Source organism: Ovis aries, chromosome 19, assembly GCF_016772045.2.
Source record: "Ovis aries strain OAR_USU_Benz2616 breed Rambouillet chromosome 19, ARS-UI_Ramb_v3.0, whole genome shotgun sequence".
NCBI lineage: Eukaryota > Metazoa > Chordata > Mammalia > Artiodactyla > Bovidae > Ovis > Ovis aries.
In genome coordinates, this window is record NC_056072.1 from 47,169,223 (window position 1) to 47,185,676 (window position 16,454).

General features: G+C 50.1%; 1 protein-coding gene across 4 annotated transcripts in view; it reads left to right on the forward strand.

Annotated features, from left to right (window-relative positions):
• Nucleotides 1-82: 82 nt before the first annotated feature.
• The window catches only part of CHDH (choline dehydrogenase), an 89,191-nt gene continuing 72,819 nt past the window's right edge, over nt 83-16,454 (forward strand). For 2 of the 4 annotated variants that reach the window (XM_042236072.1, XM_042236074.1), the window contains exons 1-2: nt 83-404; nt 10,100-10,181. The gene's annotated coding sequence lies outside the window, so the exon portion shown is untranslated. The remainder of the gene's footprint in view (nt 405-10,099; nt 10,182-16,454) is intronic. The other 2 variants (XM_042236075.1, XM_027958290.2) reach the window with 1 other exon arrangement.

A 16,454-nucleotide genomic window follows, 5' to 3' on the forward strand; every position in this document is an offset into this window, starting at 1 on the left:
CGGGGCCACACCTCTGGGCTCCGCCTCCCCCAGCACTGCCCGGGTAGGGGCGGCCCTCTGGCGCCCTCCCACGGTGGGGAATGTAGTGCCCGGCCTGCAGGGGTCGCGCGGGCTGGATGCCGGGGTCCGAGCGTCTCCCGGGCAGCCACGCACGCGCCGGCCCAGCGCACCGGTGCGTGCGGTGAGCCGGGCGCGCGAGTGCGCGCACGACCCGCCCGCCCCAGCCTGCAGGCCCGCCTCGCTGCTGGGGGCAGGTTGGGTCCGAGACGCCCGCGGTGCCCCTCCTGGCCGCGCGGAGCGCCGGCGCTGCCGGTTAAAGTGTAGCGGGGCTGGGCCGGGCCGCCGGCGCCAGCTCCTCCGACTCCGCCGCCGACCGTCCCGGCACTCAGACCGACCTGCCCACGGTGAGTAGCGGGGAGGCCGTGGCCGCACTCCGGAGCCCGCGGCCGGGTCGGGCCGGGAGGTCGGGTGGGTCTGGAGAACCCAGGCTGGACGCCGAGGTTGGCCGCCCCCTCCCCGGGAAACAGAACGTGTGGGACGGGAACAGCAGAGTCGCACTGAGTTACTCGCAGAAATTTAAGTTGTGTGTAATCCGTGTAGTAGAAACCGTCCCTATCGCTGCTTTTCTGGTCAATTTATCTTTCCACAAAATGAGACCTGATGCTAACAGTTGGGTCTCCGAAGAAGAAAGCCTTCACCCTTTGGGTTTGGAGGCGAGTTCTTGAGTTTCAGGGAGCTCCGGATTTCTGAGCAAAATTTGCAAATTAAATGCGGCCGCAGAGAGCCGACCTAGCTGCTCAGAACCAAGTAGGGTCTGGGAATTGCATTTAACTTGATCTCGCTGGTTAATTCTGCGCAGGTGGACCAGACCCATTCTTTGAGAGAGACACAGTGGGTTTGGGAAAAGTTAATGAAAATCAGCTGGGCTAACAGTGAATCAAAGTGCTTGAAACTCTGCCGCTTTAGGCGCCTGGGTTTGCAGAGGAGGGGGAGGGTGACCAACTCAAGGTCCCATAAACTTCTAGGCTGAGTTAGCTCCACTCTTTAGATGGGAGACCAAGGCCTAGGGAGGGATGAAGTTATCAGCTAGTGAAAAGGTGACTTAGTCAAGCAGCTGTTTTGCTGAGGTCCTGTGCACCAGCCCTGGCTCAGCTGCCTGATTCAAATTTTGGCCAGCATGGAGCAGGCCCCAGTCTCAAGGTTGGCTGGGGACTCTGGCATGCACATATGCGATGTTTTCCTGAGGGTTGGTCTGGTTCCTCATCAAGGTGAGTGGCTCAGGTGAGGGTATTGCCTCACCCATGCCTGGGCTGGGCCACCTGCGGCCCCTTGCTCAACGTCTCTGAGTTGCTTTGAACCCTAGCCTTGTAGTCCCAGAGATCACTTGCAGCTCTAATAGTTGTCTGTATTCTTGAGCCAACGTGTGCAGGGTGCCTGCGCTGGCATGCAGAGGTGCCAGCTAACAGGTGCCCTTGGACTGAGAACGCGGGCGGTGAGAGGATGTTCGAGGGCACATGGGCTCTCCAGTTCTGCCATGGAAGTGCAGATACAGCCTCATCTTCCTGCTCTTGGAATCACAACCCTTGTCCCGTGGGGTGCCAGACATTTTGGTGATGGTCATTTTTCAGTGTTAGGAAGGTCACCTTGCTGGCTATGACAGGCCATGGAAATCAGTCCCTCTGACGGCAGTGAGAAGAGGCTGCAATTAGTCTGTTCACTGGACGAATAGCCAAGTGTCTGCGTGGGCCAGGCTCCAGGCTGTACCAGCTTTATAGGCATGCCCCAAAGCAGGCCCTGTTGCGAGAGCTTGGGCTCTTGAGGGTGAGGGCTCTGGGGTGGGAGTGACCAGGAATGCAAAGGTTAGTCCTGGAGACAGAGTTTGCAAGTCAGACATTTATAGGGGTTAGTAAAGAGGGGTGGAGAAGGAAATGGCAACCCACTCCAGTACTCTTGCGTGGAGAATCCCATGGACAGAGGAGCCTGGTGGGCTACTGTCCGTGGGGTCGCACAGAGTCTGACACGACTGAAGCGACTTAGCAGCAGCAGAGAGGGGAGGTAGATAGGGTCCCAGGAAGGGATATTCCCTATTCCCTTCTTTCTGTAAGAGCTAGAGTGAGGGAGCAGCCATAGTGTCAGGTGAGACAGGGGGGCCAAAAGTGGCCTGGCCTGCAGTGGGCCCCTGACTTAGATCTTTGGCAAGAAGTGTTGAGACAAGGCATGACAGGAAGTGGCTTTAGAGATGGCAGAGGGCCGGTTTTCTTCCAAGAAAGGGCAAGGTTGAGATAGTTTCTCCAGGAAAAGAAGCTGGTGGGCAAAGGAGAGGAGAAAGGCGAGGTGAGCAAAGTGCCAAGGTAGCTGAGCATCAGGTCGAAGGAGTGGGAGGGGGGAACCAGAGCAGCAGGTGCTGGCCGTTGACTTGGGACGCAGACCGAGTGACCTCCCCATGCCCTGGGTGCAGGGCTGGGCCTGTGTGGGCACAGAGATGACGCCGCCCTGTCTCTGCTTCTCTGCTGCCCATGGCTGGGTCTTAAGGCAGGACCGCAGAGTGATCCCTTTAGCCACGGCTGGCGTGCTCTGTGGGCCAGCAAGGTGTGCCTGTCCAGTAGAAGGGGTCCACGCTGGCCCAGAAGGCCATTCCAAACAGTGTTCTTCCATGAGAGGGCCTTGATGGTTAAGCATGGAGCCTCCAAGCTGGCCTGCGGAAGGAACACCGTTTGTTGGAACGCCTAAGCCCAGCAGTGCCGTAGCTTGGTTAATGGGATGCAGGGCCGCTGTGGGTCAGTAGGTCTCAGCTGCCTCCCCTGTGACTCTGGAAGTCTCGGCCCTTCTGAGAGCCTCGGTTCCCTTTGCTGTCAAGTGTAATGGCAGTGAGGTGACTCAGGTCTGTGAGGGACGTGCAGATGCTCTGACCTTTCCTCTTTGGCCATGAATTCTGCTGCGTCTGCATTTCTGAAAGAGCCTTGTGCAGCGTTCCTTTTTGTCTGGGTATTTAGTAGGTGCTTATTAAATGCTTGAATGAATGAATGCATACCTTCCTCCAGGCCGGGGGCCCAAGCCTACCCAGTCAGAGCTGGTTTGGGTTTCCTTCTACACTTCTTCTCTGGTGGGGGTGAGGAGCATCTCATCCAGAGTCTGAAGGACCCCTCTGTGCACTACCCATGGCCCTGGCCCCAGACTCCCCCGGGACAGGCTCTGTGCTGCTACTGGGGTTCACACCTCCTGGCTGCGCTATTCATTCCCCAGTGCCACCCTTGAGCGAGGCTCTGGGTGTCGTAGGGCCTCGGTTTCCCCTCCATAACATGGGGCTGACGTCAGTCCTGCTGGCCTGGCGGGGCTGTTGGGAGAGTCTAAAGGGGTGGGAAAAAACTGGAGGACTTACAGGTGCTGTGTAAATTTAAGGACAGGGGAGGTGGGACAAGGAAAAAAAACAAATGATTTCCCTGGCTTTGACAAGGAAATTCCTTTGGACCCAAGTGCAGAGATACCCTCAGGCCGTCTCTTTGGTTGGCCTCTTTGTTTCTCTGTCCTCCCCATCCCCAGGAACAAGGCCATTAGAGGTTGCTGACCTGTCCCAGGCCCAGCCTCCACCCACACAGGTGGAATTTTCCACTTTTTTTTTTTTCAAACATTAATCAAGGCCCCAGCCGGTCAACAGTGGATTCATTGTCTCTGGAAGAGCAAGATTCAAGCTGTTTCTAGCAGACACTGGCTGCCTCCCAGGGCCCCAGTGGCCCACCCAAGCTGGATGGGCTGTACTGGGGGCACCTCCACCTACAGTATCGCCCCCCCCCGTCCCCGTCGCTGCCCATGTTCTCCTCCAGGTGGGGAGTTTTGCAGAGTCAGTGGTCATGCGTACTTTGAGGCAGGGACCCCGAGGCCCCCCTGAGTGTTTGCCCCCTGTCCCCAGCAGGGCCGCAGAGCCACAAACGGCCTCTGTGCTCCAGTGAGGAGGGCTGGCCCAGGAAGGCTCACAGGGGGGTTAAGTCCATGTTCATACTACCGTGAGGCCACAGCCTGTGTGTGCTTGCCTCGATCGTCACATGCTCTGTCACACTGGGGCATCGGGAAAAGTCCAGAGCGCACAGGAGGCCGGTGCTGCTATTCTGTCAAAGCCCCATCTGTACTTGGGTGACTGAGTCCGCCTGGGCCCGAGGTGGGGTTACTGGAGAAGTTGGTGGCGGGGAGCAGTGACATGTGTGGGGCTCATACCACAGGGCTGGCCATGTATTTCTCCATCACTGATACTTTAATTACTCTGTTATTAGTAATATCACTGTCATTCATAGTCACAGCATCACTCTCCATACTGAAAGGGATGAGTGAGGATGCACGGAGGAGAGCAAGGAGGGACTGAGGCCATGGTATGAACTTGATAAAATTACCATGTGCTTTTGACTTTGCACCTGTAATTCTCTGAAGAGTGTTTTTGGGTCATTTCTTTTCCCTCTCATAACCAACCTAAGGAGTGGGGCAGCTCTGTTCCCATTTTATAGATGTGGAAACTGAGGCCCAGAATTGCTAAACCATGAGTGGTGACAGAGTTGAGACCACAAACCATGGATCTTGACCTCCAGCTCCTTTCACTCTTTTTTTTTAAGTCGTGAAACTTCAACATGAAACCTCAGTATATATGAAACGCATACAGATGACGATGTTGCATATTAGTGTGAGTTATCTTGTAAGTTCATATTTGTAATTTATGTGTGTGTCTTTGACTTAAATACTCACAGCCTAATAGTCAAGAGCTGTGTTTCATTCACTGGGAATTTTTAGGACTTCGAGCTCAGGAGGCAACATCTCAAGTGACCGTGAGAGAATTGCTCCAAGGAGGCCAGGCTGGAGTAGCCAGGTTATATGGAAGTTTTGCAACAAAGGGAAGGTAGTCTGAACATCAGAAGGTTATTGTTAAGTAAAGAAAACCAGATAACCCAGGTTAAGGAATTCAGCACTCTTCCGTGTATGAGAGGATGTACGGTCTGAGCTCACTGAAATCATTCCTTTGATGTGCACCTCACTTATCTGAGGCCAGTATCCTGTGTATTTTTTTAAACTAATTTATTTTTATTTGGCTGCACTGGATCTTAGTTGTGACATGCAGGGGCTTCTCTTTAGTTGTAGCACATGAGTTTCTCATTGTGATGAAATTTAAAAACTATTTTAAGATAGCTTTCCCAAAAGCTCTTATCTCATTTACATTTACTGTAAAGCTTCATCATATCAAGTTATTTTGCTTGCAGCAGATGCAATAACGTCTGTCTTATTTGACTTCTGTTAAACCTACACACAATAAAGTATTATACTTAATGATTCTAAATACATGCCTATAATAATTAGATCAACAAACAAACTTTAATACCAGGTAGCATCTTAATATTCAATATTTCTCAGTTCACATGAACCTGAAAGTAATTTTGGCCTATTTCTCTTTATTTAATTTGTAAGTACTTTCTTTGAAATTAAATAGAGCTCTTTATAAATTCAATGCTGATGATACTATACTTTCCAGAGGTAGAGCTATCTCATAGGTGCATTATGTACATAGGCATTCAGTTCAATTCAGTTCAGTCGCTCAGTCGTGTCCAACTCTTTGAGACCCCATGAATCGCAGCACGCCAGGCCTCCCTGTCCATCACCAACTCCTGGAGTTCACTCAGACTCACGTCCATCGAGTCGGTGATGCCATCCAGCCATCTCATTCTCTGTCATCCCCTTCTCCTCCTGCCCCCAATCCCTCCCAGCATCAGAGTCTTTTCCAGTGAGTCAACTCTTCGCATGAGGTGGCCAAAGTATTGGAGTTTCAGCTTTAGCATCAGTCCTTCCAATGAATACCCAGGACTGATCTCCTTCAGAATGGACTGGTTGGATCTCCTTGCAGTCCAAGGGACTCTCAAGAGTCTTCTCCAACACCACAGTTCAAAAGCATCAATTCTTTGGCGCTCAGCTTTCTTCACAGTCCAACTCTCACATCCATACATGACCACTGGAAAAACCACAGCCTTGACTAGATGGACATTTGTTGGCAAAGTAATATCTCTGCTTTTCAATATGCTATCTAGGTTGGTCATAAGTTTCCTTCCAAGGAGTAAGCGTCTTTTAATTTCATGGCTGCAATGGAAATTGGTTTCCTTTAGAATGTTTAATATTTCCTGAGGGGCAAATTTATATACCTTGTCTTAAAATACCATATAGTATTTCCCAGTAAAGCATGCCTGTCCTACAACATACTTAAACAAAAAGATAATAATCATCTTATATAAAGCCCATTTAAATATACCACTTTGACACACTTTCATCTCAATTTTATCAACTTTTATACCTTTACTTTTTGTTAGTGTCCAATCAACAAGCTTTCATGTTATAGGAGGACTTTTAGTTTTTGTCTTTTTATTCAGTGTTTCCTGCCCATTTATCTGTTTTTATATAAAAGGCTCTGGGATCCCCAGAGAGAGGTTGAGTAGTGGAACTCAGGCCCTTTGGCCTATCTGTTGCCCCAAATAATTGCTGGTCTGGTACTCAATGTAAATTTTTCTAGCTCCTTAAATATTTATTTTAACACTGGGGGTGAATAGATCAGACTTGTTTGGCTTTTACTGTTGGGAACTAGTGGGGGTGCCCTTTGACCTATTTAACTTTAGGTAGTGTAGTATAAAACCTTGTGTTTTAACCACATAAATGTCCATTTTATTTATCATACTCTAAATAACCATCTAAAGATTTCTTTATTCATTTGAGATAATTCCTTTAAAAATGTTTACCTTTTTGGAAATAGTATCTAGATTTTCCTTATAGGATTTTCCCCATAAACCCTAATTACTGTAGTGCTTTTGTTATCATCTGTAAGACCCACTGAGGGGAAGCAAAGACCACAAATGAAGTTCTCCAAACCAGTTTTTTGCACTTGTTTTAAACTACAGTTCTTAGGTTAATTATTAGATATATTTTTTCCACCTTAGTTTTGATTTTGTTTTTATAGGTACCAATAAAACAGCTTTATCATGAGAGTGCTATAGCTTCAGCAGTTTGTTTCTTCAGTTTTAAAGGAATCCATCATTTGACCATTAATAAAACATATATTAATAGTGATTCAAACCACTGCAGTGCAAGAGGCTTCCTCATAAGAGAGTGGGGGAGGATATAACCTAAGCAACAAAGAGTTTGCTCTCGAAAATAGCATGGCAGAGGTCAAGTTTGCAAAACAAGTACATGCACGCACACACATACACAGAGTGTCCTAGGGAGATCGTGTAGAAGTTTCATATCTCAAAGACTCAGGAAGAGAACTGGAAGCTTTCCCCTAGAAGGACTTTGTTTAACATCAAAATTCTGAAAAGGTATTTTTGTCAAGCCAGCTTTTTAACCTTAATTTAACTGCACATGCAGTAAGAGAGGCCCCTCGTTTTTAGGACAAGATTTCCTTTAGTAGGAATTTCCCAATTGAGCAGGCACTTGTAAGTTTTGAACGCACATTCACCTGACTGGGGTATTAGCTGGAGGCTGGCAGTCTGCCGTCCCTTTTATTTATTTGTGCCTGTGCTGGGTCTTCATCGCGGTGCGGGCTCTCTCTGGCTGTGGTGAGCAGGGGCCCCTCTCTCGATGCAGAGTGCGGACTTCTCGTTGCGGTGCCCCCTGTGTTTGCGGAGCACAGGCTCTAGGGCCCTCGGGCTTCAGCGCTGGTGGCTCCCAAGCTCTGGAACACGGGCTCAGCAGTGGTGGTGTGCGGGCTCACGGCTCCGCAGCGTGGCGGGTCTTCCCAGATCAGGGATCAAAGCCGTGTCTCCTGCACTGGCAGGTGGATTCTGAGCCACCAGGGAAGTCCTCCTTTTTCTTTTATTTTGTAACCTTTATTTCCCATTCTGAAGTTGGTTTGCTGAAATAAAATTACTAGTGATGATTCCGTGTGATGCGTCAGTGTGCTGCTTGAGAGCTTAACTCCTCTAGGTTTGGTGTCAGATTTTGTTTCGGCTCCCTCTTAGGTGTCTTAGGTCCTCCTAGTGGCACATAAGACCACCATGGTGTTCAGCTCTCAGCATGATCAGTTTTTCTTCGAGTCCCTGGTTGCGCAGGTTCTTAGTGAAATGAGTGGGTCTCCCTGTAGGGACAGCTGCACAGAATGGGGTCTGGCCACCACCACCCCTGCAAATTTCTCAGTCACCTCAGAAAGCTGTTGCCAGCCAGGAGGAAAGAGTCCCTTCTTTGGAGCTCTGAAGCACTCATAAATTTTAGTGTTTTTTTTTTTTTTTAATTTCGACAGTCTCTATTAAGGTCACTGATTCAAGGAAAACCAACAAGCCGGTCTTCCCCCTAATGACTCAGGTGGGAGTGAAACCTTACACACTGTTTAACTGAGCAGTCTTCCCAGCCTTGAAGCTGAGAATAACCACTATCTAAACTGAGTCTGCCAGTGCCTTTTACACTGAGCAAAATCTTCCCAGTACTTCAACTGAGGATAACCCAGGTACCTCTTCTGGAAGCTAAGTTTCAAAGATAACTTATTCCCCCAATATATGAAACTTAACGATCATCAACCAATAATGGGAGATCTTAGAACTAGGAGAGACTCGCCCAGATTTGTCTGGACTCCTCAAAGAGGTGGATGGGCATAAGTCGCCTCTGCTGCTACCAAGGCCCCAGATCCTTGTAGAGCTCAGGTGAAGGAGAGGAATCTGCTCTGGTCCCTTCATCAGTCTCCATAACTGTAAATAAAAAATATTCACAAGCTTAAAGTTGAGAGTTGTTTGATTTGGCGGGAATTTTTAGGACTTCGTGTCAAGAAGGCAGCATCTCAAGTAAACGTGAGAGAGCTGCTCTGAGGAGGTGTGGGGAGGAGCCAGGTTATATACGAGTTTTGCAACAAAGGGCAGGTAGTCTGAACATCAAAAGACTATTGCGAGTTAAAGAAAACCAGATATCTCAAGCTAAGAGGTTTAGCACTTTTCTATGCATGGGAAGATACATGAGCCTGCCCTAGCTGAAGCCATTCCTTTGCTATGCCCCTCCGCGCTCAGGGGCCAGTATCCTGAGTTTCTTCAGGGCTCACTGTCCAGAGTGGCTGCAGTGTGATGCCTGCTATACGGCAGGTGTTCCTTCCTTCCTGAGTTCCCTCCGGGCTCAGCAGCTCACCATTGGTGGTGGCTGCAATTGCTGATGACTGTGACATCCTTCATTTACTGATACGGCAGGAAATATTCCATTTCTTATTTGCATGTCATAGAACAGAAATGTTGTTTTCTGTGAAACCAGGAAACCCCATGAAACCTGTGAAACTCTTGAAACCAGGACCCGTGGGTGCAGGTTAATGTCATCCAGCAGCCCTGCTGCCTGATTGCTTTCTGTACTTCCGTTCAGCGAGAGAGCTGTTTGTAGTTGACACGAGGAAAACAGTGGACGTTTTTGAAGCAGTTTACCTGGCATTCTTTAGGGCTCTCTGCAGCTAAGGCCCTCCAGCGGCTTGAAAGGGGCGCAGCAATGGACATGTGTGGGAAAGTTGGCTGACTCATCTCTCACCGTTGGTTTACAGATGAAAGTGGCTGGCTACCTACCCCTGGGGCTGCTCCGGGGTGTGAGTTGGCGCCCCTGCCATGCTGTGGCTGGGATGGCACCTTGAGAGGGGCGTGCTCCGCACCTCCTGGGCCTTGTGGTCGTGCGTGGAGAGTGGCTCCAAGCCTGTGGTAGTGCCTGAGTGAAAGTGGGATGAAGATCAAGCAGGCCTGGCAGCTGCCGCTGTCTGCCCTCTGCTCAGCCCCGTGTTTGCAGCAGATGCCAGAATTGGCACTGCCAGCAGTGGGAAGGCACACTTTGTCCTGGGGCCTTGGGCAGGCCACCTCAGCAGACGGGCCTGGGCCCCCAGGGGGTTGATGTCCAGTCCATAGTAGTGTGTCTTCAACTCCCTCTGAAGGACCACACTTGTTTGGTTTTTAAATTTTAATCTTGCACGAAATGATTTTTTTTAATGTAATTAAAGTTGTTATGACAAAAACAAAAATACCTCGCGTTTAAGCCCATTATCTTATTAGGAAATGCAAGAGACGTCAAGTACCTGTGTCAGATTGCTGGGAACATCTCTAAAACTGCCTTTTGATTCAATGCTTATCTTTCACAGACAATCAAAAATAACATGCGGACTGGCCCTGCCCACCCCCACCCCCCACCTGGAGCCTGAACCCTTCGCATCTGGGTGTGAGGTGGGTGTTTCTTAATTGAGATTTTAAAAACTGATTGAAAATGTGTTTGAAGGAGGAAGCAGATAGCAAACCTTTCTGGAATGCCCCGACTTCTGTGGAAGAGGGTGGAGTCCCTGAGCCAAGACCAGGCTCCCGGCCTCAGCGTTTCTCCCACTCTGCCTTCTTTCTTTTACTCCGTTAGCAGGGAGATTTGAGACTTAAAACAGACAGCAAAAACAATAGCCCTTTTTGTTATGGAAAATTTGGAACACGTACAGAATTAGCCAGAAGAGAGTATTGAACCCCACATACCATCTCCTCATGGGTGATCCTGTTTCGTTTGCCCCCCAAATCCCTGGGTTATAAACAAAATCCCAGATACTATTTATTTTTTTCTGTTGGTATTTCAGTAGGTTCTGAAAGAGTCATTGTAAGCAACATAACCACGAGACCAGTGTCACATCTGACAAACAGTGACCTCTAAATACCCTCCAATATCCAGTCAGCGTTCAAATTCCCAGGACCCGAATGAAAGCCATAGGTCATTCTCTTTCAATGTTTGGGTTTCCCTCAGTCTCTCTCTACCTTGTTTGTTTTTCACTTGAACTTGTGGAAGAAACGTCCCTTGGCCAGCATTCCGTGCTTGAGATCCCTCATGTCCTTGCACACCTTCCTCTGACATTTGAATTTCCTCTGAATTGGTGGGTGGATTTAGAAGTGTGAGTAGACTCAGGCCTGGGAGTTTTTGGTGAGGATATTTCATTGTGTCACCCCTGCCTCCACTTGAGGGAAAAATCATTTGATTTTTCAGTTGCATCCTGGTGGTAGGGATACTGCTGGGATGCCAGTGGGACTTGGTGGGGACTGACCCATGGATAGGCCAAGGTGGGCAGATTCCTTAGTGCCGATCCCACCCCTTACAAGAGCTGTCTCTGTCCCTCTCTGCCTCAGTTTCCATGTCTGCCTCCTCTTGTGAAGTGAACACTGTGTTTTTACACATTAATCAATAACATGTGGACTTCCCGGGTGGCACAGTGGTAGAGCAACTGCCGGCAATGCAGAAGACATGGGTTCCATCCCTGGGTCGGGAAGATCCTCTGGAGAAGGAAATGGCAACACACTTCAGTATTCATGCCTGGAAAATTCTGTGGACAGAGGAGCTGGTCAGGCTACAGTCCATGGGGTTGCAATCAGTCAGACACAACTGAGTAACTGAACACACACACACGTGTGCGCGCATTTATAGAGTGTTTCAGTTTTCTGAATGGTGAGCTTTAAGCCAACTTTTTCACTCTCCTCTTTCACTTTCATCAAGAGGCTTTTAGTTGCTCTTCACTTTCTGGCGTAAGGGTGGTGTCATCTGCATATCTGAGAAATATTGATATTTCTCCTGGCAATCTTGATTCCAGCTTGTGCTTCTTCCAGCCCAGCGTTTCTCATGATGTACTCTGCATATCAGTTAAATAAGCAGGGTGACAATGTACAGCCTTGACATACTCCCTTTCCTATTTGGAACCAGTCTATTGTTCCATGTCCAGTTCTAACTGTTGCTTCCTGACCTGCATATAGATTTCTCAAGAGGCAGGTTAGGTGGTCTGGTATTCCCATCTCTTTCAGAATTGTCCACAGTTTATTCTGATCCACACAGTCAAAGGCTTTGGCATAGTCAATAAAGCAGAAATAGGGGTTTTTCTGGAGCTCTCTTGCTTTTTCGATGATTCAACATGTTGGCAATTTGATCTCTGGTTCCTCTGCCTTTCTAAAACCAGCTTGAACATCTGGAAGCTCATGATAGATGGGGAAACAGTGGAAACAATGTCAGACTTTATTTTTTTTGGCTCTAAAATCGCTGCAGATGGTGATTGCAGCCATGAATTTAAAAGACGCTTACTCCTCGGAAGGAAAGTTGTGACCAACCTAAATAGTATATTAAAAAGCAGAGATATAACTTTGCTAACAAAGGTCCGTCTAGTCAAGGCTATGGTTTTTCCAGTAGTCATGTATGGATGTAAGAGTTGGACTGTGAAGAAAGCTGAGCGCCGAAGAATTGATGCTGTTGGAGAGGACTCTTGAGACTCCCTTGGACTGCAAGGAGGTCCAAGCAGTCCATTCTGAAGGAAATCAGTTCTGGGTGTTCATTGGAAGGACTGATGCTAAAGCTGAAACTCCAATACTTTGGCCACCTCTTGTGAAGAGTTGACTCATTGGAAAAGACTCTGATGCTGGGAGGGATTGGGGGCAGGAGGAGAAGGGGACGACAGAAGATGAGATGGCTGGATGGCATCACCGGCTCGATGGACGTGAGTCTGAGTGAACTCCGGGAGTTGGTGATGGACAGGGAGGCCTGGTGTGCTGTGATTCATGGGGTCGCAAAGAGTCGGACACGAGTGAGCAACTGAACTGAACTGAATTGAGTGTCTACTCTGTGCCTGGCTCTGGGAGCTATGAGCTCCATCTCCCGCTGATTGTGAATAAACAAACATGGTCATGGCTCTGGACAGGCTCTGCAATAGAAATCTTGGTAGACCACGGTCACTCTGCCACTGAGCCTGGCCCAAAGGGGAACTGCAGTGCCCCCAAGAGGGAAGAACAGTCTCTCTTCCTGATGTTATGCCTTTACCATGTAAGCAGCGCAATGCCAGGGTCTTCTGTCCCTGCAGCCCACCTCTGGTTTTGGCTCAGACTTACCCAGACCCACCGCAGTGCGTCCCTCCATATCCTCACTTTCACGTGGGCCTTCTCTGCTGCAGGAACCCACTCACCCAGGCGTAGGGCAGCCCCGAGTGCAGGGGCGTTTATGTCTGGAGGGGCTCCTTTGTTTCTCAGCAGCCAGCTCCAGAGGCTTCGTCCCTGATCCCCAGCGGGTCAGGGAGGGTCCCCGTGGGAATTGAGTCCCCAGCAGCAACCACAGTATTGCAGCTGCCTCCAAAGTGCATCTGTGGGAGCACACCAGCAGTACAGATTTGATCCACAGACAAGCTTGCGAGGGAAGGAGGAGATGGCGGGCAACCCCAGGAGCTGCCCCTGGGTGGTAAGGTTTCCCGTCTTACACTGCTGTTGGTTAGACCACCACCATAGGGATGTGAGAAAGCAGGGAGGTCACCGTGGGAGTCAGGAACTGTGAACGGAGGGCAGATGCCTGGAATGCACGGTGCAAGGTCTCACTGCAGAGGTGAGGAGGGAGGAGCTGCAAACATCAGAGGCCCCGCAGAGGCCAGTGCCCACATCAGCAACCAGAAACCCCCCAGCCTGGGTCACACAGCAGTCCCGGCAGAGCTGGGGACGAAAGCCTGGCCTTCGCTTGGTGTCAGACTTGGGGCTCCCTACTGGGGCTCTCTTGGCAGCCTGAGCAGCCTCTGCCGTGTCCTGTGGCCCACCCTCAGCCCCAGGAGGGCCCAGGCCCCCAGAGTCGTCTCCGAGGCAGTGAATGGTTAGCTGTTTCAAGAGAAGAGGGGAAAGTTTCTGAGTCATTTGTTTATTTGGCACTAGGATGTGGGAGATGAGAGTTTTAGGAAGAGAATCCTAAAAAAAATAAACCTTTTTAATTAAAAGATAAAGTATTTATAAAGATAAACGTGGAGTATTTCCTGCTGTGCTGTGCTTTTGTGACCGCATGGACTGTAGCCTGCCAGGCTCCTCTGTCCGTGAGGTTTTCCAGGCAAAAATATCAGAGTGGGTTGCCATTTCCTGCTTCAGGTGATCTTCTGACCCTGGCATTGAAGTCACGTCTCTCGCATCTCCTGCATTGGCAGGCAGATTCTTTGCCACTGTGCCACCTGGGAAGCCCCAACATGAAAGTATACTGATGGTGAATTTTTATTTGTATAAAAATTATATATGTATATTTGCATACCCAGGTGATCATCACCAGGTCAGGATCCATAACGTTCCCCGTGCCCTTTCTTTTTTATTTAGGATCTTAGTTCCCCAGGGATCAAACCCGCACCTCCTGCAGTGGAAGCACAGAATCTTAACCACTGGACTGCCAGGGAAGACCCACCCGGTCCCCTGTCTAAGTGGTCCCTCTCTCTGCCCTGGTACAGATGTATGAATAGAGCGCCCACATCTCAGGAGGCCAAGGTGTGGGAGCTGTAGGCTGCATGCTGGCCCAGCCCCGTCACATCTCTGCTCCGCCTTATAGAGGGCCAGGCTCTGCATTGGGAACGAGGCCACAGAGCCTTCGGCCGGGGCGGTGGGTTTTCAACAGCTCATTTCATTTTTAGAGTGGAGGTCTCCGTACGTGGTATAAGGAGAAGCCCTATGATGTACGTGGCCAGTGGCCAAGGGGGGCTTCTCAGAGGGAGCATTGGCTGAGCAGGGCCTGAGGGAAGTTGAGTGACCCAGGTGTGATGCAGTGCGGACCCATTACCTGGAAAGGGGAACATGTGCAAAGACCCTGCGTGGGACGGAGGGAAGGTGGTCCCGACGCCTGGAGCCCAGAGCGTGAGGCTCATGGTTGGGTGAGACGTGACAGCTGGGACAGAGGCAGGAGGCAGGGCTGGAGAGGGGCCCTGGGGCTGTGAGGATGCTGGCGGAATCATCTTAGGAGGACAGATGACCTGGGCTGGGGATGGGCAGTGAGGTGCCTGTGGCAGGAGGAGGCAGCTGCCCAGGGTTCTTGACCAGACCATTGCTCCCTGATGAGACCCTTCCCACCTCGGCCCTTTGCACCTCTGCCTCAAACTTACCTCCCACCAAGGGCTGGCCCATTAGGTGGCCATGCCATCAATAAGGCTGTGCCAGACTGCAGGGAAACAGCTGGACTTCACCATTTCTCTTGGCCTCCAGAGCCCTGGAAGGCACGTGGTGCCTTGTTCCCATTCCATGTGACTTTTTATAATGCCCAGGATGCAGCTTTGTTGGTCAGGCCCCTGCTGGCCAGGTCTCCCCTCTTAGGCTTGTTTCCCTTTCTGTGATGTCGGACTGATGGTGATGACGGTGACAGCCGTGAAGCCCGCTCACCCAGTGTCTTTGGGGGGTTCACAGTGTGATGAACCCATGTGAAGTGCTCAGGATGGGTGGCTGCCCCTTTTATTATTGCTGTGCTTACAACGGATTCTGTGGCTTAGTGGAGCTCTGTGAACAGACAGTGGCAAGCTATAGGACGGTAATCATTAGACCCACCCAAAGCCCAGCCTAGAAGGTTGAGAACCTCATTACAGGTCTTGTAGGAGAGTGGAGAGTGGGTCAAAGCCAGGACTGGAAGGCCAGGTCGCAGGCAGGTGGCCGGCTCTGAATCCTGCATTGGAGAACTGCCCCTGCCCCCTACCCCGGAAACCCCCAGAAAGGGGAGGATGCTGGTGCCTCCACCACACTTTTTACAGTTCTCCCTTGAGGTTGTTGTCTCCACTCTGGCCCATGGGCTCAGAGAGAATGTGAAGGCCAAGTACCTCTGAGGCACTCTGCCAGCTTTGGGGAACCAAGGGGCTTAGTGCCCAGGTTAGCTTACGCTGTGTCTGTCGTGATAGGATTACATGGTCAGTATGTAAAGAGTTAACAGGGTGCTTTCTCATGACTGGGCCCTTCTTTCTGCTCTGTCCCCCAGCAGCGGACAGTCTGGCTTTCATCATCGTTTGCCATCTGAGACAATCCGGGATAGACCTCTTAGGTTTGTTTTTTCACAGTCATGCACAGTTCTCTTTTGGTTGAATTCTTAGAAGTGGGACTGCTGACACAGAGGGCTGCCCCTGTAGAACCCTGAGGCATCCATGACCTTGGAGAAGGTGTACATGCTCCCCAGCTTGCTCAGAGCGGAATCGCTGTTACCACTGGCCCTGCCCAGCAGCGCTTTTCAAAGGCTGAAGCAGGTCTTGAGCGCTGTTTCGCGTGCAGGCCTGGCCGAGACTGCTGGCCCCTCTCCAGAGTTCTGTCCTCTCTTCTTGGGTGACTGACAAAGGCCGGGATCTCAGTGGCCCCAAGGATCCGATGCTAGTCTGGTCCACTGGCCCAGAGCTAGAAAGGAAGTACACACGCACGCATGGATGCGAGCAGGAAATTAGGAAGAACCTTCTTCAAGGGGTGTTTCAAAAAAGTTTGGTCAGCCTTCCAGCTGTGCAGTTTTAGAGGCTGTGTCTGAGCATGGGTCCTCTAGATGTGGGTAAGCATTTTTTCAGGTCACAGTTCTTTTGCAATTTGACTTCTCCAGAATTATCAAGTTTGTTGTGCAATTGACCACAGGCTTAAAATTACATGGAAATCTGGCTTATCATGCAAGGCATTCAGTGTTCCGATCATAAAATTTGGGAAATTTTTCAAAACCAGTGTTTGCTTATTGATTTCAGAGTTAAGTGAGAA